Here is a 24,873-nt window from a genome sequence, read left to right as displayed (position 1 = left end):
AAGAAAGAACTAGAGAGAAAGCACAACAAGAGAAGGGATGGAAAAAGAAAAACAAAGAGCAAGAAAGAAAGAACTTGAGAGAAAGCACAGCAAGAGAAGGGATAGAAAAAGAAAAACAAAGAGCAAGGAAGAAAGTAAGAGAAAAACAAAAGAAAAAATGAAAGAAAGAGAGACAGAGAAAGAAATAGAAAACAAGAAAACAAAAGACAAAGAAAGAAAGAAAAAAGAAAGAAAGAAAAATGAGAGAGAGGGAGAGAGAAAGAAAGTGAAAGAGAAAAAAAAGATAAGAAAAGAAAGAACAGAGAACTGGATAGGCAGGAGAGAAAGAAAGCAAGAGAGAGAAGGAAACGAGATAGAAAGAGAGCTAAAGAAAGAGTGAAGGACAGACAGAGAAAGAAAATGAGAGAGAGGGAGAGAAAAAAAAAGAGAGAGAGAGAGAGAGAGAGAAAGAAAGCGAAAGAGAAAAAAAAGATAAGAAAAAGAAAAAACAGAGAACTGGATAGGCAGGAGAGAAAGAAAGCAAGAGAGAGAAGGAAAAAAGATAGAAAGAGAGGTAAAGAAAGAGTGAAGGACAGACAGAGAAAGAAAATGAGAGAGGGAGAGAGAAAAAAGAGAGAGAGAGAGAGAGAGAAAGAAAGTGAAAGAGAAAAAAAAGATAAGAAAAGAAAGAAAAAACAGAGAACTGGATAGGCAGGAGAGAAAGAAAGCAAGAGAGAGAAGGAAACGAGATAGAAAGAGAGCTAAAGAAAGAGTGAAGGACAGACAGAGAAAGAAAATGAGAGAGAGGGAGAGAGAAAAAAAAAAGAGAGAGAGAGAGAGAGAGAGAGAAAGAAAGCGAAAGAGAAAAAAAAGATGAGAAAAAGAAAAAACAGAGAACTGGATAGGCAGGAGAGAAAGAAAGCAAGAGAGAGAAGGAAAAAAGATAGAAAGAGAGGTAAAGAAAGAGTGAAGGACAGACAGAGAAAGAAAATGAGAGAGGGAGAGAGAAAAAAAAGAGAGAGAGAGAGAGAGCGAAATAAAGCGAAAGAGAAAAAAGATAAGAAAAGAAAGAAAAAACAGAGAACTGGATAGGCAGGAGAGAAAGAACGCAAGAGAGAGAAGGAAAAAAGATAGAAAGAGAGGTAAAGAAAGAGTGAAGGACAGACAGAGAAAGAAAATGAGAGAGGGAGAGAGAAAAAAAAGAAAGAGAGAGAGAGAGAGAAAGAAAGCGAAAGAGAAAAAAAAGATAAGAAAAGAAAGAAAAAACAGAACTGGATAGGCAGGAGAGAAAGAAAGCAAGAGAGAGAAGGAAAAAAGATAGAAAGAGAGGTAAAGAAAGAGTGAAGGACAGACAGAGAAAGAAAATGAGAGAGGGAGAGAGAAAAAAAAAGAGAGAGAGAGAGAGCGAAATAAAGCGAAAGAGAAAAAAGATAAGAAAAGAAAGAAAAAACAGAACTGGATAGGCAGGAGAGAAAGAACGCAAGAGAGAGAAGGAAAAAAGATAGAAAGAGAGGTAAAGAAAGAGTGAAGGACAGACAGAGAAAGAAAATGAGAGAGGGAGAGAGAAAAAAAAGAAAGAGAGAGAGAAAGAAAGCGAAAGAGAAAAAAAGATAAGAAAAGAAAGAAAAAACAGAACTGGATAGGCAGGAGAGAAAGAAAGCAAGAGAGAGAAGGAAAAAAGATAGAAAGAGAGGTAAAGAAAGAGTGAAGGACAGACAGAGAAAGAAAATGAGAGAGAGGGAGAGAAAAAAAAGGAGAGAGAGAGAGAGAGAAAGAGAGAGAGAGAAAGAAAGCGAAAGAGAAAAAAAGATAAGAAAATAAAGAAAAAACAGAGAACTGGATAGGCAAGAGAAAGAAAGAAAGCAAGAGAGAGAAGAAAAAGCGATAGAAAGAGAGGTAAAGAAAGAGTGAACGACAGACAGAGAAAGAAAATGAGAGAGGGAGAGAGAAAAAAAAGAGAGAGAGAGAGAGAGAGAGAGAAAGAAAGCAAAAGAGAAAAAAAAGATAAGAAAAGAAAGAAAAAACAGAGAACTGGATAGGCAGGAGAGAAAGAAAGCAAGAGAGAGAAGGAAAAAAGATAGAAAGAGAGGTAAAGAAAGAGTGAAGGACAGACAGAGAAAGAAAAAACACATTTGATAAAGAGAATGAGAGAAAGGGAAAAAGAAAAGGACCAGAACAACAATAAAAAAGCAAGAGAATCAAAAAGAAGGTTTGCAAACGACACACCGCTAACTCCCTCCGTTGGCCCTAAAGAGCCGGCTCCTCGAGCCGTCTCGTTCGTAAAGGACGCATCACTACCTGACAAGGCGCCGCATAAGAGCCCCCCCTGCTCCCCCCCAGCTTGACTTGAATAATGTATCCCTTTTCTGGAGAAACGGCAATGTTTGCATTTCTCCTCATACCCCCCCCCCCCTCTCCGCGGATGCCCCTTCCCCCTTTTCGGTCTGAAAATAGAGTGCAGAAGGAGGCTGTTGCCATGGCGATACATCCACCGGCGTTGCCTGGGACATTTTTAGCCACGCCGTGCGGGGGAGGGGGGGCGAAGAATAGGTGGGGGGGGGGGGGGGCGATTTAGCCGGCCTGTAACTTTCTTTCATTTCCATTCCGATGAAAACGTCTTAAGTCGAGTCGTGTTTTGTATCTAAACGCGCTAATCCGTTCCCAGCTCCGCAAAAGTAGGATTCCATTTGTAATCAATTACAAGAAAAAAAACATGAAACGATGCTAGAATTCGATAACCGCACGATACACATAAAACGATATCGATTTTGTTTCGGAATCTCATTCGACAGTTACCGGTTCGGCCAGCAGGTAGTGCTCACGTAGCTTCGTATTGCGTCTAGCATTCATACTCTTAACAGGGTTGGGTAGGGTTACTTGAACTGGATTACTTTCAATGACTTTTGGATTACTCCAATACCAAATAGAAACTAAATATAAATTAAAAAATGACTCACAACACGTGGTAAGCTTTCTCTCCTGGCTTTGATCTCTTTGATCTCCGGCAAAACCAACATTAAATGCGACAGAACCTAAATTAAAATAAATCCAAACAGTTTAGTAATTTTATTCATATTTAGCTACTTTAGTCTTTTATTAGCATATTTGGTATCGAAGTAATCCAAAAGTAATTGAAAGTAATCCAGTTAAAGTAACCCTACCCAACCCTGCAAATGAATAATGTTTGATTTTAACAAACTACGTTTTATTGACGTGACAAAGGAGAATGGATTCACACATGTGGAAAATATGAAAAAGACAATGTTGACACAAGTCTGAGAAAACGGGAACAGGGAAAGAAATTTGGGAACAAGAATCAAAATACTGATCCATAAACCCGCGGTTAATTTCATTCCAGAAATGAAATCATATTTGGCCCTGCACCAAAAACAGTGTTGTGTTAATTTTCTCAGGTCAGACAAAACAGCACGTCAAAATACTAGGAACAGGTCGCTCTGAACGCGGAAGTGGGACCTCCGCGGCGAGCGATGGCGGTGTCGGGATCGGAAAAACGGGTCAGTAGCCGGGACGGGAGAGCAAAAACGTAGTCGGGGTCGGAAACGAGTCGAAAGCCAGGAGAGGAGAGTGGATGTGGTCAAGATCTAAAAACGGGCCGAAGCCGGGAAACAGACGGGAGCAAAAACAGAAGTGAGTCAGGGTCAAAAAGCTTGCCTAGAGTAAACTGAGGTTCACAGACGGACTGACAACAGGTGACAGATAGACGTGGGTTTAAATAGTGACAGGGAGCCAATCAGAGTCCGAGGCCGCCACAAGTTAGACCTGGTTTGAACGAGTCTAAAATCAAGTCCAGTAATAGTATTCCGAAATATGTATTTATTGAATTTTTTTTCTATTGTTTTCTCGCATTTTGATTGGTATTTGAATTCGTGCATCCTCTTTTGAATTCATCACAAGTTGGAGAGTGTAACCTGTTTACTCCCACGGCTGACTCGAAACATCAAAAATGAATATTCCTGTCACGACCAGAACGGAATCAGGACCCAAATGCGTAACGTTAATCACAAGTTTATTGAGATAAACAGACGGGAGCAAAACAGGTTGGAGTCAGTGTCGGTATTTCAATCTGTCCATCCTCTTTTCAATTCATCACAAGTTGGCGAGTGGAACCCGTTTACTCCCACGGCCGACTCGAAACGTCAAAAATGAATATTCCTGTCACGACCAGAACGGAATCAGGACCCAAATGCGTAACGTTAACCACAAGTTTATTGAGATAAACAGACGGGAGCAAAACAGGTAGGAGTCAGTGTCGGTATTTCAATCTGTCCATCCTCTTTTCAATTCATCACAAGTTGGCGAGTGGAACCCGTTTACTCCCACGGCCGACTCGAAACATCAAAAATGAATATTCCTGTCACGACCAGAACGGAATCAGGACCCAGATGCGTAACGTTAACCACAAGTTTATTGAGGAAAAGAGGATCCGGTGCTCGCTGGACGCGGGAAGCAAGCCGCTCACAGAATCGGATGGTGATCCGAATGCGGAAGAGCATCTTCCGGAGCAGATGGCGGTCGGGATCAAAAACGGGTCGTGAGCCAGGACGAAAGAGCAGAACGTGGTCGGGGTCAAAAACAGGTCGTAGTTGGAGACAAACGGGGAAATCAGGAACGGACGGGTGCAAAAAGCGGGTCCGACGGGAGTCAGAGTCAAAGTGCTTGCCTAGTAGAAACAGAGGTTCGCTGACGGACTGACCACAGACGAAGGAAAGGACTGAGCTTAAGAAGGACGGGGAACCGATCAAGTAGCGATACTAATCAGTCATCATGACAATGAAAGGTGAAAAAAAATCCATTCCTCCCGCGCGTATCGTAAGCGAATCGTAGCGTCGGGCCCCGTTCCAGGAGAGCCCCCCCCCCCACTCCTAATCCTCGGGGTCCTCGGGGGCCCCCCACTTCTATTTGTTCACATCAACATCAAAGGTGGACTTGAAAGGAGCTTTCGGCTAGCTTGTAGCGTCGACCCGGCCTTGCGCCTCCCTCCTCGTTAGCGCTGCTAGCTTGTACGCGAGCTACATGCTAATTGCTAATGCAAAAAAAGGAAGAAAAAGCTAAAGTCTAGAATTAACTGGCTAAGCTAACTTGGAGCGAGTACTAAGCTAGCTGCCAAAGAAGCTTAAAAAAATGACAAAAAATGTAAAAGTTTCATTTAAACACAATTTATGAAGTAAAAATAGTTTTTAAAAAAAAAAAAAGTTTAATAAATGAATAAATATGATACTAAAATATGACCAAAATCAACAATAAATGCACACAATATTATAAATGAAAATTAAATAGTGTATGCGTTCAAATATAAATATATCTTTTTTCTTTTTTCTTTCTTTCATTCTACCATTCTCTTTTTCTCTTTCTTTTCTCCTCTTTCTTTTTTGTCTTTTTATTCCCATCTCTCTTTATTTCTCTCTTTATAAGCCTCTTTCTCTCTTTTTTTCTTTAATTCTCTCCCTCTTTTTCTCCTTCTCTCTCTTTCTCTTCATATATTTCTCTTTCTGTGTGTGTGTGTGTCTATTTTTCTCTTTCCCTTTATTTCTGTCTCTAATTCTCTCTCTCTCTCTCTTTCACTCTTCTTCTGTTATTCTGTTTTTCTTTCCGTCTCTCTTTGCCTTTTTTCTCTCTCCCTATCCTTTCTCTCAGTCAGTTTGCCTCTCTTCTTTCTTTTCCTCTCATTTTCTCTCCCTGTTTTTCTTTTTCAGTTTATTTCTCTTTCTTTTTCTTTCTTCTTTTTTCTTTCTTTCTTTTTTTCTTTCTTTCTTTCTTTCTTTCATTCTTTCATTCTACCATTCTCTTTTTCTCTTTCTCTTTTTTTCTTTTTTATTTCTTTCATTCTACCATTCTCTTTTTCTCTTTCTTTTCTTCTCTTTCTTTTTTCTCTTTCTATTCCCATCCCTCTTTATTTCTCTCTTTACAAGCCTCTTTCTGTCTTTTTGTTTTTTTCTTTAACTCTCTCCCCCTCCCTCTTTTTCTCCTTCTCTCTCTTTCTTTTCATATCTTTCTCTTGCACATTCTCTATTTCTCTGTGTGTGTGTCTATTTTTCTCTTTCCCTTTATTTCTGTCTCTAATTCTCTCTCTCTCTTTCCCTCTTTCTTTGCCTTTTATTTCTCTCCCTATCCTTTCTCTCAGTCAGTTTGCCTCTCTTCATCTTTTCCTCTCATTTTCTCTCCCTGTATTTCTTTCTTTCAGTTTATTTCTCTTTCTTTTTTCTTTCTTTCTTTCTTTCTTTCTTTCTTTCTTTCTTTCTTTCTTTCTTTCTTTCTTCCTTTCTTCTTTTTTTCTTTTTTCTTTCTTTCTTTTTTTTTCATTTTTCTTTCTTTTCTTCTCTTTCTTTTTTCTCTTTCTATTCCCAGCCCTCTCTTTTTCTCTCTTTATCAGCCTCTTTCTCTCTTTTAGTTTTTTTTCTTTAACTTTTTCCCTCTCTCTCTTTTTCTCTTTCTCTCACTTTCTCTTTCAACTAATAGTCCGGCCCACGCGGGTTTTTCCTACTCCGTGTCCCCCGAGTTCAAGGAGACCGACACCCAGCGTCATTTTCGAAAAGCAGCGTCGGAAAGTGTCGGGTTTAATCAAGCTTTGATCGGAGTCGCTCAACTCGTAAAAAAACGCCTGTCAACATGGAACCTAATTGGATTATTTTATGGGCAGATGAGTTTTTTAGTGGCCAATAACAGTTACGCTGTCGGAGCCTGATTTATAAATCGGGCTCTGGCAAGGAGATTTTGCTCAAATGAGAAGGTCAAAATAGTTGAAAAAACACAGTTTGTTTACCTCCTTTACTTTTCTTAGGTATGTTGTAGTTACAATGTCATTCATGTTAAAAGTTATCATGCTCTTTGCACTTATGTACCATTATATTTACAGTATATATATGTTTCTATGCTCCTTTTTATAATGGTGTGTAAGCCATGTTAGTACTCTAATGGTGTGATTATGCAGTTACTATGTCACTATAATTGATCATTATATATGCGGTTGCATGGTTATATATGTTGCGTTTTATTAGTCAATCCAGCACCAGGATATATTTTTTTACCAGTCACTATGTTGATTATTATTATTATGGTGTTGTTGGTTTCTATGCTCCTCTCTACGATGAAATATTAGTCATTGGTGCTTTGGTGTTATTATGACATTCCTATGTTACTCTAATCGAGAATTAGTAGTTACTATGTTCCTTATGATGTATTAGCCATTGTACTTACTCAGATGTATATAGTCTTGTAGTCACTGTCAGTTATGACGAGTTTGTCAGTTTTTATGCATGTGTGTCCCATTTGATAGTGGTAGTAGATATTCAGTTGCTATGCTTTTTATTATAATGACATATGAGCCATAGCTAGCTTGCATAAGTGGTGTGACGCCAACGTTATGGACTAATGTTGTCAGTTACGATATACCTCTGTTTATCTGTGTAGTAGCTATCCAGTTATATAGCCATTCTAATGTTGTAGTTGAGCGGTTATAATGTCATTTGGTACGCAGTTGGTAGTCTCACTATTGTTACAAATTAGCCAATGTTCGTTTATTTTAGTCATTTTCATTCCATAGTTATGTAGTTGTCATATTGCATGATGCTAATGTTCACAGTTGCTATGCAGTTGACCTCAAAGTTGAGGGTTGTTATTGTCAGTTGCTATGCACCTATGTCCCCATTGATATTCCTAGTAGTAATCCAGTTGCTATGCTTCTAATTACGCTGACATATTAGCCAACGCTAGCTTTATTAGTCATTCTAACGTTGCAGTTACAATGTCAGGTGCGATGATAATGTTACCAGTTGCTATGTAGTTGGTAATCTCATGATGATTACAAATTATTCAATGGTTTTCATTCCATAGTTAAGAAGTTGTTATACGACGTGAAGTATACCAGTTGCTATGCTTCTAATTATGCAGACATATTAGCCAATGCTAGTTTTATTAGTCATTCTAACGTTGCAGTTGAGCAGTTACAATGTCAGGTGCGACGATAATGTTACCAGTTGCTATGTAGTTGGTAATCTCATGATGATTACAAATTAATCAATGATTTTTATTCCATAGTTATGAAGTTGTTATACGACGGGAAGCATACCAGTTGCTATGCTTCTAATTATGCAGACATATTAGCCAATGCTAGTTTTATTAGTCATTCTAACGTTGCAGTTGAGCAGTTACAATGTCAGGTGCGATGATAATGTTACCAGTTGCTATGTAGTTGGTAGTCTCATGATGATTAAAAAATTATTCAATTATTTTTATTACATAGTTATGAAGTTGTTATACTGCGTGAAGCATACCAGTTTCTATGCAGTTGAACACAAAGTAAATAATTGACCTTGTCAGTTGCCATGCACTTATGTCCCCATTGATAAGTTTAGTAGTAGTCCAGTTGCTATGCTCGTCTATATACGACATATAGCCAAAGATTGTAGTCGTTCTAACGATGTAGTTGAGCAGTTACAATGTCGGGTGCGATGATAGTGTAACCAGTTGCTATGTAATTGGTAGTCTCATTATGATTAGAAATTAGCCAATGTTAGTTTATTTTACTCATTTCTATTCCATAGTTATGTAGTTGTTATATCATGTGAAGTATAACAGTTGTTATGCGGTTGACCTCAAAGTTAAGGATAGATCTTGTCAGTTGCCATGCACTTATGTCCCCAATGATATTTTTTGTAGTAATCCAGTTGCTATGCTCATCTATATAAGACATATAGCCAAATATTTGAGTCGTTCTAACGTTGTACTTGAGCAGTTACAATGTCAGGTGCGATGATAGTGTAACCAGTTGCTATGTAATTGGTAGCCTCACTATGATTAATAATTAGCCAATGTTAGTTTATTTTACTCATTTCTATTCCATAGTTATGTAGTTGTTATATCATGTGAAGTATAACAGTTGTTATGCGGTTGACCTCAAAGTTAAGGATAGATCTTGTCAGTTGCCATGCACTTATGTCCCCAATGATATTTTTTGTAGTAATCCAGTTGCTATGCTCATCTATATAAGACATATAGCCAAATATTTGAGTCGTTCTAACGTTGTACTTGAGCAGTTACAATGTCAGGTGCGATGATAGTGTAACCAGTTGCTATGTAATTGGTAGCCTCACTATGATTAATAATTAGCCAATGTTAGTTTATTTTACTCATTTCTATTCCATAGTTATGTAGTTGTTATATCATGTGAAGTATAACAGTTGTTATGCGGTTGACCTCAAAGTTAAGGATAGATCTTGTCAGTTGCCATGCACTTATGTCCCCGTTGATATTTTTAGTAGTAATCCAGTTGCTATGCTCGTCATTATACGACATCATAGCCAAATATTTGAGTCATTCTAATGCTGTACTACTGTGTTATGTCACATGCGAGGATAATGTTATGACCTAATGTAGTATATTTGTAGTATTACTGTAGTTGTATATTTGTAGTATTTGTAGTCGTAATGTTGTAGTATGGATGAAATATTGATGTAGTTTTGATTTTGTAATATTTTTGGTAGTATTTTTGCAGTTGTATTTTGTTTTTTTGTATTTTTGTTGATATACTAGAATGTAGTATATCTGTAGTATTAATGAAGTTGCATTTTTGTAGTATTTCTGTAGCCATATTGTTGTAGTACAGTATTGCTCTAATATTACTGTAGTTTTTATTTTGGTAGTATTTTTGGTCGTATTTCTGCAGTTGTATTTTTTGGTATTTTTGTTGTTATAATAAAATGTAGTATATTTTTAGTATTACTGTAGTTGTAAGTTTGTAGTATTTGTAGTCATAATGTTGTAGCATTGGTGTAATATTTTTGGGAGTATTTCTGCAAAAGTATTTTGTTTTGTATTTTGTATTTTTGTTGATATAGTAGAATGTAGTATATCTGTTGTATTACTATTGTTACATTTTTGTAGTATTTCTGTAGTCATAATGTGGTAGTATTGCTGTAATATTACTGTAGTTTTGATTTTGGTAGTATTTTTGGTAGTATTTCTGCAGTTGTATTTTTTTGTATTGTTTTGTATTTTTTGTTGTTATAGTGAAATGTAGTATATTTGTAGTATCACTGTACTGTAGTTGTATATTTGTAGTATTTATAGTCATAATGTTGTAGTATGGATGTAATATTGATGTAGTTTTGATTTTGTAATATTGTTGGGAGTATTTCTGCAGATGTATTTTGTTTTGAATTTTGTATTTTTGTTGATATACTAGAATGTAGTATATCTGTTGTATTACTATATTTACATTTTTGTAGTATTTCTGTAGTCATAATGTGGTAGTATTGCTGTAATATTACTGTAGTTTTGATTTTGGTAGTATTTTTGGTAGTATTTCTGCAGTTGTATTTTTTTGTATTGTTTTGTATTTTTTGTTGTTATAGTGAAATGTAGTATATTTGTAGTATTACTGTAGTTGTATATTTCTAGTATTTGTAGTCATAATGTTGTAGTATTGGTGTAATATCAATGTCGTTTTGATTTTGTCATATTTTTGGTAGTATATCTGCAATTGTATTTTTTTGTATTGTTTTGTATTTTTGTTGTTATACTAGAATGAAGTATATCTGTAGTATTACTGTAGTTGCATTTTTGTAGTATTTCTGTAGTCATAATGTTAGTAGTATTGCTGTAATATTTTTGTAGTATTTTTGGTAGTATTTCTGCAATTGTGTTTTTGTAGTATATGCATAGTAGAATCTTAGGAGTATATCAGTAGTATTTTTGTAGTATTTCTTGTGTTGTTTTTTTTTGGTAGTATATCAGCGGTCAAATTTTGTTTGTATTTCTGTAGTATTTTATGGTAATACTGTACTTTTATTTGGTAGTCTTTTGCTGAATTTCTACAGCATTATTTACGTAGTATTTTCTTACTATATTTTTTGTGGTACATCCGTCGCTTTTTTGTAGGATTACTATAGTTAGTTTCAATTGTAGTCAAAGTAGAAAATGCTGTGCAGTTGCTATGCACTTCATGATTTAGACCACAGGTGTCAAACAGGCGGCCCGCGGGCCAGATCAGGCCCGCTGAGGGATTGAATCCGGCCCGCGAGACAACACTCAGAGAAGCACGAGAGAAAAACGAGCTGCAGGTTGAAATATGTCAACTTGATGTTGCCAAAGCCAGGTGCCTCGAACAAAGACACTGTACTTGTATTCATTTCTTTCTTTCTTTCTCTCTTTCTCTCCCTCTCTCTTTCTGTATCTCTCTCTCTCTCTCACCCCTTTTCTCCCACTCTTCCTTTGTTGCTCTTTGTCTCTTTCTCTCTCTGTGTCTTTTAACCTCTTTTGCTCTAACTTCCTTTTTTTCCTTTTCTCTCTTCCCCTCCTTCGCACTTTCTTTTTTCGTTTCTCTCCTTCTGTCTTTCTATTTCTCTTTGGATTTCTTTCTTCCTCTCCCTTTCTTTTCCCCCTCTCTCACGACTTCTTATGTCTTTTGTTTCTCACGCTCTCTCCCTCTCTCTCTTTTTCTTTCTTTGTCCCACCCTCTCTCCTTTTCCCGCCCTATTTCTCTTATTTCTTTATCTCTCTTTTTCTTTCTTTTTAATCTCCTCGTCTGGCCCCTGACAGAATGTTTGTTCTATCGTGTGGCCCCCGCCCGAGTTCTCTCTCTCTCTCTCTCTCTCTCTCTCTCTCTCTCTCTCTCTCTCTCTCTCACACACCCCTTTTCTCCCACTCTGTCTCTGTCTCTTTCACTCTTTGTGTCTCTCTTTTTCTCTTCCTTTGTTGCTCTTTGTCTCTTTCTCTCTCTGTGTCTTTTTCACTTCTTTTGCTCTAACTTCCTTTTTTCCTGTTCTCTCTTTTCTCTTTCTCTCTTCCTACCCTTTGCGCTTTTTCTCTTTTCTCTCCTTCTGTCTATTTCTTTTTGGATTTCTTTCTTCTGCTCCCTTTCTTTTCCCCCTCTCTCACGACTTTTTATCTTTTGTTTCTCACGCTCTCTCCCTCTCTCTCTTTTTCTTTCTTTGTCCCACCCTCTCTCCTTTTCCCTCCCTCTTTCTCTTATTTCTTTATCTCTCTTTTTCTTTCTTTTTAATCTACTAGTCTGGCCCCTGACAGAATGTTTGTTCTATCGTGTGGCCCCCGAATTAAAATGAGTTTGACACCCCTGATTTAGACATATTAGCCAGTGTTATGCACTACTGACTCATTTGACATCTATAGGATATACAGTTGTTCTGTTACTTGTAATGCTAATGTTGACAGTTACTATGTCGTTGACCGAATGACAAAAAAATAGTGTTTCATCTTTCTTATTTAGGTCCGACTTCCCGGAGCTTTGCAGTAACGGCAAAACGGAAGCCCATTAGTGCCGCGTTCAGGTGCGACGGCCCTCAACGGCATAGCAACCGTATTTTGGGCAGCCTTGACCCTCCCGCGCCCGTCGCGCCGCCGCCCCAATTTGTCGGCCATCGCCGTCCATCCCTCAACCGGCTCACGGTCGTCACGGCCATCCGTCGCCGGATTTATGACACCGCCGGATGTTTTATGGCTTTATAAAGTCGGATGAAAGCGGCTCTCCGGTTCTAGCTAGCTAGCCACGACAGCGAGAGAGAGAATGGGAAAGTTTTTATGCATTCGGAATGGAAGCGAAAGTTACGATCTGCCGGTAATGGGAGCACTCTGCCCGTAATGCTGAATAAGCCATTTGTCGCTACGATTCGTTGGTATTTATCGTTGTTTGAAAACAGACTGTAGCAATATGCAAGGTACCGTATTTTCGGCACTATAGGGCACACCGGGTTATAGGGCGCACCCCGAAAAAATAGTTTTTGGTCCTATATTTGACATACATAAGGCGCACCGGATTATAAGGCGCTACAATGGGAATGTCGACAAAACACTCAGGAAAGTTCAGTCCAACTTATTACCCACTTAACATTCCCAAAGCTTGCAAAGAAGCAAATACGTGTCGTCGACACGTGCGGATGCGGTGTCCGTACGATGGCACTCAAATGCATCGTTCCATCATTCGGAAGGTTAAAATCTTGGGATTCAAGAAATGCCAACCATTCCTTAGTTTCTATTTTCTTTTCGCTCGCAACTTTACTGTGCATATGACAATAAACACTTGGAATTGAGTTGAATTTAAAAATAGACACTCCATTCCATCCATTATCTGCACCGCTTATCACAGAAACATCGAGTTCAGTCTGAAACAGGATACAGGGAAAATATATAGCCGGAGTAGCTCACCGAAGTCGTTGTGTTCAATAATAATGTGCAACCATGGTCCTCTTATATCTGTGAGTGTAGTAAATCCAGGAGAGTAAAATATTTACAAATACGGAATAGAAAAGATGTTTTCTCTATGCCGTAGACAACCAACCAAACTTGCTATTCACATTCATCTTTTTCCGACAATTGCAGGCTTTGTTTTGTCCCTTTAGCCAATGCCAGCCTGTAAATGATAAAAAGGATCCGCCCCTTTTACCTCCGAATAACTTTAGCCAATAGTGATCGATTCAACTGATGATTGACACATCTTTTTCAGCCAATTACAGGCTTTGTTTTTCCCCTTTAGCCAATGCCAGCCTGTAAATGATAAAAAGGATCCGCCCCTTGACCTCCGAATAACTTTAGCCAATAGTGATCGATTCAAATGATGATTGACACATTGGTCAGCCAATGAAACGCCGGTAAATAAATCCCAGCATACACCGCGGACTACTTGGCGTTCGGGGGAAAATCGAGTCGGCGGCTGCTTTCATTAGTTGCAAGACTTTGCGACTTAATGTTGATCCATAAATAAGGCGCACTGTATTATAAGGCGCATGGTCATCTTTTGAAAAAAATTAAGACTTTTAGGTGCGCCTTATAGTGCGGAAAATACGGTACTTGATAAGCTAACAAGCTAGCAATGTCAAGACCAGAACGGAGACAGGACCCACTTGCGTTGCGTTTCTCACAAGTTTTATTGGAAGAAAGAGAAAGGGTTGCGCCCACCATCCGGACGCGGGAAGCAGGTCGCTCTGAACACGGAAGCGGATCTTCCGTGGCGAGCAATGGCGGTGTCGGGAACGGAAAAAAGGGTCAGGATCCGGAACAGGAGAGCAAAAACGGGGTCGTGAGCGAGTCGTAAGCCAGGAACGGAGAGTACAAGTGGTAAGGGCCAAAAAGAGGTCAAAAGCCAGGACGGGAGAATAGACGTGGTCAGGATCAAAAACGGGTCGAAGCTGGGGGACAGACGGGAGCAAAAACGGGACAGGTGGGAGTCAGGGTCGAAAAAGGCTTGCCTAGTGTTAACTTAGGTTCACGGACGGACTGACAAAAGGGGACAGATAGGAGTGAGTTTAAATAGGGTCAGGGAGCCAATCTGAGGCAGTTGGCGTCACAGGTGATTCATATCAGTAATCATGACAATATGCATTGTATTTAAATTTTTTGAATGTTTTTAATTTGAATAAAAATATTGGAAAAAAATACTAAAAAGATAGAAATCTAATAAAAGAAAATGTTTTTTTCTTGTTTTTTTTCTTTTAATTTATTTAATTTTGTATTCCTATTATCATTATAAAATTGATTATTACTGTATTACCTACTGAACTGTCAGGACCAGAACGGAAACAGAACCCAATTGCGTTACGTTTTATTAAAGGAAAGAGGAAGGTGTTCGCTAGGCGCTCTCAACGCGGAAGTGGATCTCACTTGGCGAGTGATGGTGTTGTCGGGAACGAAAAAACGGGTCAGTATCCGGGACAGGAGAGCAAAAACGTGGTCGGGGTCGGAAGCGAGTCGTAAGCCAGCATAGGAGAGAAGACGTGGTTGAGGACAAAAAGAGGTCGAAAGCTGGGCAAGAGAGTAGACGTCAGGATCAAAAACGGGTCGAAACCGGGGGACAGACGGGAGCAAAAACAGGTGGGAATCAGGGTCGAAAAAGGCTTGCCTACTATTCACTGAGGTTCGCAGACGGACTGACAACAGGGGATTGACAGGACAGGGTTCAAATAGTGACAGTGAACTAAACCTGTATCCCCGGTTTTCTAATTTGAATTCATTTCTGGATGCTGTGAATGTGCTTGTTTAGTTTAGTTTCAATTATTTTTCAATGGAGACCCTTAATGTCTATTATCTCTTTCAATCTTCTCCACCACCAGTAAAGAGATAATGGAAATACAAATATTTGAAAAGAAAATACTCCAAAAAACACAGAAGAGTCCACGAAAGAGCGAACGGAAACATTTTTTTGTCATCTGGCGCTATCACAGCAGCACAGCAACCGCCTTTTATCTCCCTATTCTTCTATTCATCTCTGAATCAACACCGGTAAAGAAATCATAGGCGGCAAAGTGAAGCGCTTCGAGGCCACGACTGTTCCTGTTGATTTCCTCAATGTTCTTAAAAGCCGCAGCCCAAAAAACATGGCGGGGAGCGGCCGCCTCCGGGTGAAAAAAATAAAAAATCTTCCGAGAGACTGTGGGAGAGGATGACCCACTTAATGGAACAATTCGGAGCGCCGGTAGAAAAAGGCCTGGCAGCGCCCACCGTCGAATGGTACACAAAACCAATAAGGGGTTTTACTTTGTGCTTATTAGAGGTCGGCCGATATTTAGGACGGATATCGGTATCAGGGGTTTTTTTCATTCCACGGGCCGATTAATCAGGCTCAGAAGCAGGCGAGCCTCTCTCTCCCTATGTCTCAGTTGCCACCCTGTCATGATTATTGATGTGACTCAGCTGTTCCCGCTCATTTGGCTCCAACTGCCGCGGGTTCTGATTGGCTCCCTGTCACTATTTGAACCCAGTCCTGTCAGTCCCCCGTTGTCAGTCCGTCTGCGAACTTCAGTGAATACTAGGCAAGCCTTTTTCGACCCTGGCTCCCACCTGTCCCGTTTTTGCTCCTGTCTGTCTCCGGCTACGACCTGTTTTACTCCTGAGCACGTCTGTTCTCCCGTTCCGGCTTACGACCACTTTTGTCCCCGACTAAAAAATGTTTCGTAGACTCTTCTGTGTTTTTTGGGTATTTCCTTTTCAAATATTTGTATTTCCATTATCTCTTTACTAGTGGTGGAGAAGATTGAAAGAGATAATAGACATTAAGGGTCTCCATTGAAAAATAATTGAAACTAAACTAAACAAGCACATTCACAGCATCCAGAAATGAATTAGAATTAGAGAACCAGGGATACAGGTTTAGTTCATGTCATGATTACTGATGTGACTCAGCTCTGCCCACACATTTGATGCCAACTGCCGCGAATTCTGATTGGCTCCCGATCAGTATTTGAACCCAGTTCTGTCAATCCCCTGTTGTCAGTCCGTCTGCGAACCTCAGTGAATACTAGGCAAGCCTTTTTCGACCCTGGCTCCCACCTGTCCCGTTTTTGTTCCCGTCTGTCTCCGGCTAGGACCTGTTTGCCTCCTGACCATGTCTCTTCTCCCGTCCCGGCTTACGACCTCTTTTTGTCCCCGACGACGTCTACTCTCCCGTTCTGGCTTATGACCCGACCCCGACCCCGCCCTGTTCTTCCAGTCCCGGCTATTAACCCGTTTTTTTCCTGTCCCTGACACCGCCATCGCTCGCTACGGAGGATCCACTTCCGGGTTCTGATCACAATCCGAGTACGAGAGCGGCTTGCTTCCTGCATCCAGCCCTTCCTCTTTCCTTCAATAAAACTTGTGAGAAACGTAACTCAATTGGGTCCTGTTTCCGTTCTGGTCCCAACACACCCAAGCCGCGCCTTCTGATTGGATAAGCGACCGGGCAGGAAGCAGGAAGAATAACGTTTTTTTTTTTGTGTGTGTGGATTTTTCCTGATTTTTAGTGACCAAGCCCCTCGATTGTAATCCTTAATACCAAGCAGGGAGGCAACATTGTAAGTGTAAAAAAATGTGCAAAAAAAAATTATAGGGGAGCACGTTCAGGCGTAAACTGATACATCAGCTCTTATCATAACATTAGTTCGTCAATCAAGCGTGATTGAAAGAGAGCATAAAAGGCGTGCTAAATAAAATGCTGAGTGATTAGCTGTTACCATAACATGAGTTTGTCAGTATGGCTCTAAAACAGTAGTGCGCTCATGTTTCAATTCACTAGCTTCGTTGAAATGTCGACATACTTTTTTTGGGGGGGTCGCTTGGGAACCAAAACAGATGTTTATCGATTTTAGTCTGTATTTATTGGGGGTGCCTTGGGACGATGCCAGGCTGAAAACACTCTAAGAGGCCTCTAAGTACAACTGTGTAAATTTTTATGAAAATGGCTTCAGCCATTTCGGAGTCTATACGCCACATACATACACACTCACATACAAAACAGGATTTATAATCTACTTTTGATCTTCTTTTTGCATTAGTGAAATCTTGTTGCTCTATTTTTAAGGCGTTTACAGTAAGTGAATATCAAATCCAAATATAGGTTATAATTAATAATCTGTATCGGTATCAACATCTGCTGCATCCGTCCGCTACTCCACTGGACCAGCTGAAGTCAAAGGTACATAAAATATTTTTTTTTCCTTAAAATCTTTATTCATTTATTATATCTAATCATTTTCACGTACATTTTCTATGGGCCTTTGCAAAAGTGTTGGCCCCTGCCCACCTCCATTTCGGTGAGGAATCGACACAACATTTTGGAGCAAAGCCGGTGAAGGTCGAGACACCTGAGGTGGAATGACACACAACACCATGATCTTTTTTTTTTCTTCTATCGGGTGACTCATCCAACTCAGGGACAACGAGGGGAAATATGAGGAGGGGAATTTGAGGAGGGGGGGAAATGCAAGGGGGGGCGGGCGCACTGCGAAAAAACGAGACCAAACGGGGATGCATGACACCCAAGTCGACAGTTTTTTTTCTTTTTTTTTCTTTTTTTTTTCCTCTGACCTTTCGTTTGATCTACTGTGCCGGCTCGATGCTATCATAGCAAAGTTGCTAGCCGTTAAATGAGGTTGCTTGTTTTTTTTTTTTTTGCAGGATGGACCTAAAGCCATGGGCGTAACCAGCCTGTTTTGGGGGGGGCTCCAGCACCCCCCCAAATTCAACCCAACCACCCCAAAAAAAGATATTTAAATATGATGAAAAATGCTGAATACAAATTGGAAAAAAAATATATAAAAAAAACTAAAATGTAAATGACGCGGCGTCGGAAATACTTCAAGGCTTTGAAATGGTTCAGTCCATTTGATTCTTAGCACCGCGTTGTAGCTTTTTTTTCAGTAGTTTTTAATCTCATCTCATCTCATTAGCAGTACCGCTTGTCCTCATTAAGGTCGCGGGGGGGCTGGAGCCCATACCAGCCATCTCCGGGCAGTGGGCAGGGGACACCCTGAACTGGTTGCCAGCTAATCGCAGGGCACACAGGGACAGACAACTCATTCGCTCATTCACACCTAGGGACAATTTGTACCGGCCAATTCACCTGAAATGCATGTTTCTGGAACGTGGGAGGAAACCACGCAAGCACGGGGACAACATACAAACTCCGCACAGGAAGTCTGGAGCTGGATTTGAACCCACGACAGGTTCCCATGACATGAACTGTGCCGCACAAGCGCTAACCACTGCGCTACCGTGCTTGAAAAAAATATATAGAAAAACTAAAATGTAAATGACGCTGGCCTGGGAAATACTTCAAGGCCCTGAAATTGTTCAGTCCATTTGATTCTTAGCACCGCATTGTAGCATTTTTTTCTGTAGTTTTTAATGTACTTTTTTAAAATTTAGGATGTAGTATATTTTTTTTCTCTGACCTTTCGTTTGATCTACTGTTTTTTTATTGCAGGATGGACCTAAAGCCATGGGCGTAACCAGCCTGTTTTGTGGGGGCTCTAGCACCCCCCCAAATTCAACCCAACAACCCCCCAAAAAAAAGATTTTTAAAACTCTGTTTTCCTTAATAAATATGATGAAAAGCGCTAAATACAAATTGGAAAAAAATATGTAAAAAATACAAATGCGGCGTCACTTCAAGGCCTTGAAATGGTTCAGTCCATTTGATTCTTAGCACCGCATCGTTTTTTAATGTACTTTTTAAAGATTTAGGATGTAGTATATCGGCAGTATTACTGTAGTTTTATTTTGGTAGTATTTTTGGTAGTAATTCTGCATTTCTTTTTTTTTTTGTTATACTAGAATGTAGTATATCTTTAGTATTACTGTAGTTGCATTTTTGTTGTATTTCTGTCGTCATATTGTTGTAGTATTGCTCTAATATTACTGTATTTTTTACTTTTGTAGTATTTTTGGTAGTATTTCTCCATTTTTTGTATGGTTTTGTATTTTTGTTGTTATAGTAAAATGTAGTACATTTTTAGTATTACAGTAGTTGTATATTTGTAGTATTTGTAGTCATAATCTTGTAGTATGGGTGTAATATCAATGTAGTTTTGATTTTGTAATATTTATGGTAGTATTTCTGCACTTGTATTTTGTTTAGTATTTTTTTTATTTTTCTTGATGTACTAAAATGTAGTGTAACTGTAGTATTAATGTAGTTGCATTTTTGTAGTATTTCTGTAGTCATATTGTTGTAGTATTGCTCTAATATTTAATAGTTTTTATTTTGGTAGTATTTTTGGTCGTATTTCTGCAGTTGTATTTTTTTTTAGGGCTATACAAATAAAAATGACTTGACTTGACTTGACTAGTAAAATGTAGTATATTATTAGTATTACAGTAGTTGTATATTTGTAGTATTTGTAGTCATAATGTTGTAGTATTGGTGTAATATTAATGTAGTTTTGATTTTGTAATATTTTTGGGCGTATTTCTGCAGATGTATTTTGTTTTGTATTATTTTGTTTTTTTGTTGATATACTAGAATGTAGTATATCTGTTGTATTACTATAGTTGCATTTTTGTAGTATTTCAGTAGTCATAATGTTGTAGTATTGCTGTAATATTACTGTAGATTTTATTTTTTTAGTATTTTTGGTAGTATTTCTGCAGTTGTATTTTTTGTATTGTTTTGTATTTTTGTTGTTATAGTAAAATGTAGTATATTTGTAGTATTTGTAGTCATAATGTTGTAGTATTGGTGTAATATCCATGTAGTTTTGATTTTGTAATATTTTTGGTAGTATTTCTGCAGTTGTTTTTTGTTTTGTATTTTCTTGTATTTTTGTTGATATACTAGAATGTAGTATATCTGTAATATTACTGTAGTTGCATTAATGTAGTATTTCTGTAGTCACAATGTTCTACTATTACTCTAATATTACTGTAGTTTTTATTTTTGTTGTATTTTTGGTAGTATTGCTGCAGTTGTGTTTTTGTAGTATATACATAGTAGAATCTTAGTAGTATATCAGTAGTATTTTTGTAGTATTACTTGTGTTGTATTTTTTTGGTAGTATATCAGCGATCAAATTTTGTTTGTATTTCTGTGGTAGTTTATAGTAATACTGTACTTTATTTGGTAGTCTTTTGCTGAATTTCTACAGCATTATTTACGTAGTATTTTTTTACTATATTTTTGTAGTATATCTGTCACATTTTTGTAGGATTACTACAGTTAGTTTCAATTGTAGTCAAAGTAGGGAATCTATTATTTTATCCGCGAAACTCTAGCCGAGACATCCGTGGGTGGGCCTACGCCCATGTTGCCCCCCACCCCTGAACCCCCCCTGTCTAATGGAGATTCCATCTCCCCCGGCTCGTGCAATATTAAGGCAAGGTGAAAGTGTGTCTGGGAACCCCGGCCATGTTTTTCTCGCCTGCGCAAATTCTCTTTCATCCTTATCCAAGCCTACACGTACTGTCTTGTTTTTATTTACTTCTTTTTTTTTTACTTCCTTGTCGTTTCTCCAATTCTGGATGCAAAGAGAACCGAAAAACGGGAAAAACAGGTCGATAGCTGGGACAGGGGATCTAAAACGCGGTCGGGGTCAGAAACGGGTTGTAAGCCAGGACAGGAGAGCAAGACGGAGTCGGGATCAAAAATGGGTCGTAAGCCGGGACGGGAGAGCGGACGGGGTCGGGATCAAAACAGGTCGTAGCCGGAGACAAACGGGAGCAAAAACGGGATAGGCGGGAGTCAGGGTTGAAAAAGGCTTGCCTGAGTTCATTTTTCTAAAATATAAGGACATAAATGGCTTTAAATTGTCCTAAATTCTATTTTCTGAGGTCTCAAACTATGTGACCACATTGATATTGTTTTGGATCTATAAATATTGAGTAAAAATGCAATTTTCAAGGCATTAAGATAAAAATGCTTCATAATTGTTGCCGAAGAATTCCTCGAAATTAGTAGTTCTCTGCCGGTTTTGACTGGGGTTCCAAATTGTACTATGAACACCCTTTTTATTTATTATTTTCAATACTCCGTTACAATTACTTGAGTAAGTTTTGGGTCATTTTGTACTTCCAGGAGTAGTTTAATCACTATACTTTTTACTTGAGTAAATTTGTGAAGAAGAAACTCTACTCCTACTCTGCTACATTAGGCTACTTTGAAGCCGTTACTCAAATCCCCTCCTCATAATGACGCGTCAGTCAGTCTTCGCTAAGGCTTATTTATTGGTTCAGAGACATCCTTTTTGATGTAGAGCGCTTGTCTTGTGATCAAGAGATCGCAGGTTCGATTCCCGGCTCCTCTGTCTTATATGTTGAAGTGTCCTTGGGCAAGACACTGAATCCCTAATGCCCCCAATAAGTAGGCGTGTGTGAGTGTGTGTGTAAATGGGTAAGTGTGAAGCACATTGTAAAGCGCTTTGGGAAGTCTTCATTGACTTAAAAAGCGCTATATAAATGCAGTCCATTTACCATTTAATTTTGTATAAACAGAGGTTCGCAGACAGACTGACAACAGGGGATTGACAGGACTGAGTTTAAATAGGGACAGGGAGCCAATCAGAACCCGTGGCGTTTCGCGCCAAATTAGCGGGCACAGGGTTGTCGTTGGGCACGTTACTTTAAAAAAGTAATTAATTATAGTTACTCGCTACTTCTTCCAAAAAGTAACTGGATTACTCCATAGTAAAAGTAACTAGTCACTGGGGAAAGTAACTATTTCCGTTCCTTTAAAAATAAGTTTTCTGAGCAGTATTTGAGTCAGTTCAATAGAGATGAGACTGTCATGATTACCGATGTGAATCACCTTTGCCCGCTCCTTTGGCGCCAACTGCCTCGGACTTTGATTGGCTCCCTGTCCCTATGTAAACCCACCCCTATCTGTCCCCGTTTGTCAGTCCTGTCTGCTCCCCGGCTTCGACCTGTTTTTGATACTAACCACATCTACTCTCCCTTCCCGGCTTTCGACCTCTTTTTATCCCCGATCACGTTCACTCGCCTTTCCTGTCTTACGACTCGCTTCCGACCCCGACCATGTTTTTGCCCTCCTGTCCCGGCTACTAACCGGTTTTTCCGTTCCCGACACCGCCATCGCTCGCCACGGAAGTCCCACTTCCGCGTTCTGAGCGACCAGCCTCCCGCGTCCAGTAATCACCGGATTGTGGGCGCAACCCTTTCTCTCTCTTCCAATAAAACTTGTGAGAAACGCAACGCAAGTGGGTCTTGTCTTTGTTCTGGTCCCGAAATAGACATAACCTTGTAATATTAATTGCACCTCACCAACAACATACTTAAACTTCACTTAAGTGCAACAAAACGTAAACGATATAATAAAATAACAATCAGCAGTAAACAATGTAAAGTGAGTTTAACACAATAAATGGACTCGTCATGATTACTGATGTGACTCTGCCGTGCCCGCTTATTTAGCGCCAACCGCCGCGGGTTCTGATTGGCTCCCTTGTCACTATTTGAACCCAGTGCTGTCAGTCCGTCTGCGAACCTCAGTGAATGGTAGGCAAGCCTTTTTCGACCCTGACTCCCACCTGTCCCGTTTTTGCTCCTGTCTGTCTCTATGACCTGTTTTGATCCTGACCACGTCTGCACTCCCGTCCTGGCTTAAGACATTTTTTGTCCCCGACTACGTCTTCTCCCCCGTTTTGGCTTACGACTCTTTTCCGACCCCAACCACGTCTTGCTCTCCCAGTCCCGGCTACCGACCCGTTTTTCCGTCCCTGACTCCGCCATCGCTCGCTACGGAAGATCCACTTCCGTGTTCGGATCACAATCCGAGTACAAAAGCGACTTGCTTCCCGCGTCCAGCGAACACCGGATCGTGGGTGCAGCGCTTCCTCTTTCCTTCAATAAAACTTGTGGTAAACGCTTTGCAATTGGGTCCCGTTTCCGTTCTGGTCCTGACAACACTTTATATTTATTAATATTTTATTTTAATTGTTTCTAAAAGTTGTGTTAATTTCTATTTTTATATCATCATCATTTTATTGATTTGATTTTATTATTGTATCATTTATGATTTTAACAATGCTATTGTTCTTTTAATTTTATTGGTTTATTTTCATTATTATTACTATATGGATTTTTTTGTAATTATTTGATTAATTTTCGGTTATTCTTCGCATTTATTTTTTCATATTTTTGAACATTGATATTATTATAATTGACCGTATTTCTATTATTTTATTCTCATTATTTTGTTATTTTTTCCCCTCTTCTTTTTATTATTTTTATTATTTTAGTTTTTGCTTTTTAATTTTTAGTTTTCTTTATTATTACTAGCTATATACTATATTTGTATTCTCATTCTTTTGTTATTTGATCATTTTTTGTTTTTTTATTTATTTTTATTGTTTGATTTTCATTACTAGTTGGATTATTATTACAGTATTTTATCATCATTATCTTATTCCTCCTTTAAAATGTACTTTTTTATTGTAATTTCATTATTATTACTCTTTGGATTATTCTTTTACTTTATTATTTATTAGGGTATTTTCATTATTATTTTTTTATTTTATTTTCTTATTTTCATGATAATTTTTTCTCTCAATAATACTACTGTTTGATTGATTAGAATTTCATTATCATTATTTCATTGTATTTGTTTATTTTTATGATATTTATTTCGTATTATTTCAGTCATGTATTTTCTTTTCATTATTAATATTTTATTACATCATAGTTTATCTATAATACTATATTTTTTTCCTCCATATTTGTTTTCATTAAAAATGAGAACTATATGAAACCCAAAAGGTGATCGCTGGCAATTATTTATTGCTTCATTTTCTCTTCTTCAATCGACAGTTTGTCTACAATTCTTTTTTAAAAATCTTTTCATTTTTATTACTCTCTTCCAAAGATCTAAGACGACAAATGAACTGCAGAATCATGCTAAGTTTAACTGCAGGGTCCATTTCCAAAGGTCTTCTCATATATTTTTAGCCCCTGGAAATACATGATCTTTTTTTTTTCCAAAGGTTTAAAATGGAGCACAAGGACTTTTATTTGCAGTGCCAAGCAATTTCTTTTTCTTTCCCACACTCGATCTGCTGTGACTGTTTAACACCCAAAGTGATCCAGTTCTGCCATTTCCTGTGTTCTCAGGGAAAAAAAGAAGAAAAAAAAAGAAAAGAAAACGTCCTTCAATTTCTGGGTCCCATGCTTCATAATGATCTGTTCTGTCTCCTGTAGGCAGGCCGTTACTATGGCAACGTGATGACGCTCTGTGGGAGAAAGGAGGAGACTCGATGCGCCGAAGATTGACTCCAGTGGAAAGAGGTGCCACTCCCCTATCAAATGACGTAATGGCGTTCCAATATTTCCCCCAAATGTTTTTTAAAAATAAAAACCGCAGTCATAATATTGTTTTATAGCAATATTCCAAACTAATTCAGATTGTTAATAATTCATAAAAGAGAGTGGGAAAGTAATCGTCCTGCTTCATTAAAAGTGGTATTGACAATTAAAAGGACCAAAAAATGTCTTCTTAATGATTCTTTTGTTGCCATAGCAACTGTTGCATAACAAATGAGGTAACCTGGGAAAAAAGTTGATTGCTTTCTCTGTTGATCAAAATTAAATTGATTTCCATACACACGCGTTATATCAGTCTAAGAAATAATCTAATACAGAAAATAGAGTATTAAAAAAATCCTA

At 38.6% G+C, this 24,873-nt stretch overlaps 1 long non-coding RNA gene across 1 annotated transcript in view; it reads left to right on the top strand.

Annotated features, from left to right (window-relative positions):
* LOC148346298 (uncharacterized) overlaps positions 1-24,563 on the top strand; it is a 78,595-nt gene extending 54,032 nt beyond the window's left edge. The window contains exon 3 of the long non-coding RNA XR_015848363.1: positions 24,409-24,563. This is a non-coding gene — a long non-coding RNA (uncharacterized LOC148346298). The remainder of the gene's footprint in view (positions 1-24,408) is intronic.
* The last annotated feature ends 310 nt before the right edge of the window (positions 24,564-24,873 follow it).

This window comes from Urocampus carinirostris, chromosome 20 (assembly GCF_059441175.1).
Source record: "Urocampus carinirostris isolate Australia breed hairy pipefish chromosome 20, RoL_Ucar_1.0, whole genome shotgun sequence".
In the NCBI taxonomy this organism is placed as follows: domain Eukaryota; kingdom Metazoa; phylum Chordata; class Actinopteri; order Syngnathiformes; family Syngnathidae; genus Urocampus; species Urocampus carinirostris.
The sequence above is the reverse complement of the archived record's forward strand: the minus strand, read 5'-3'. Positions and strand labels throughout refer to the sequence as shown.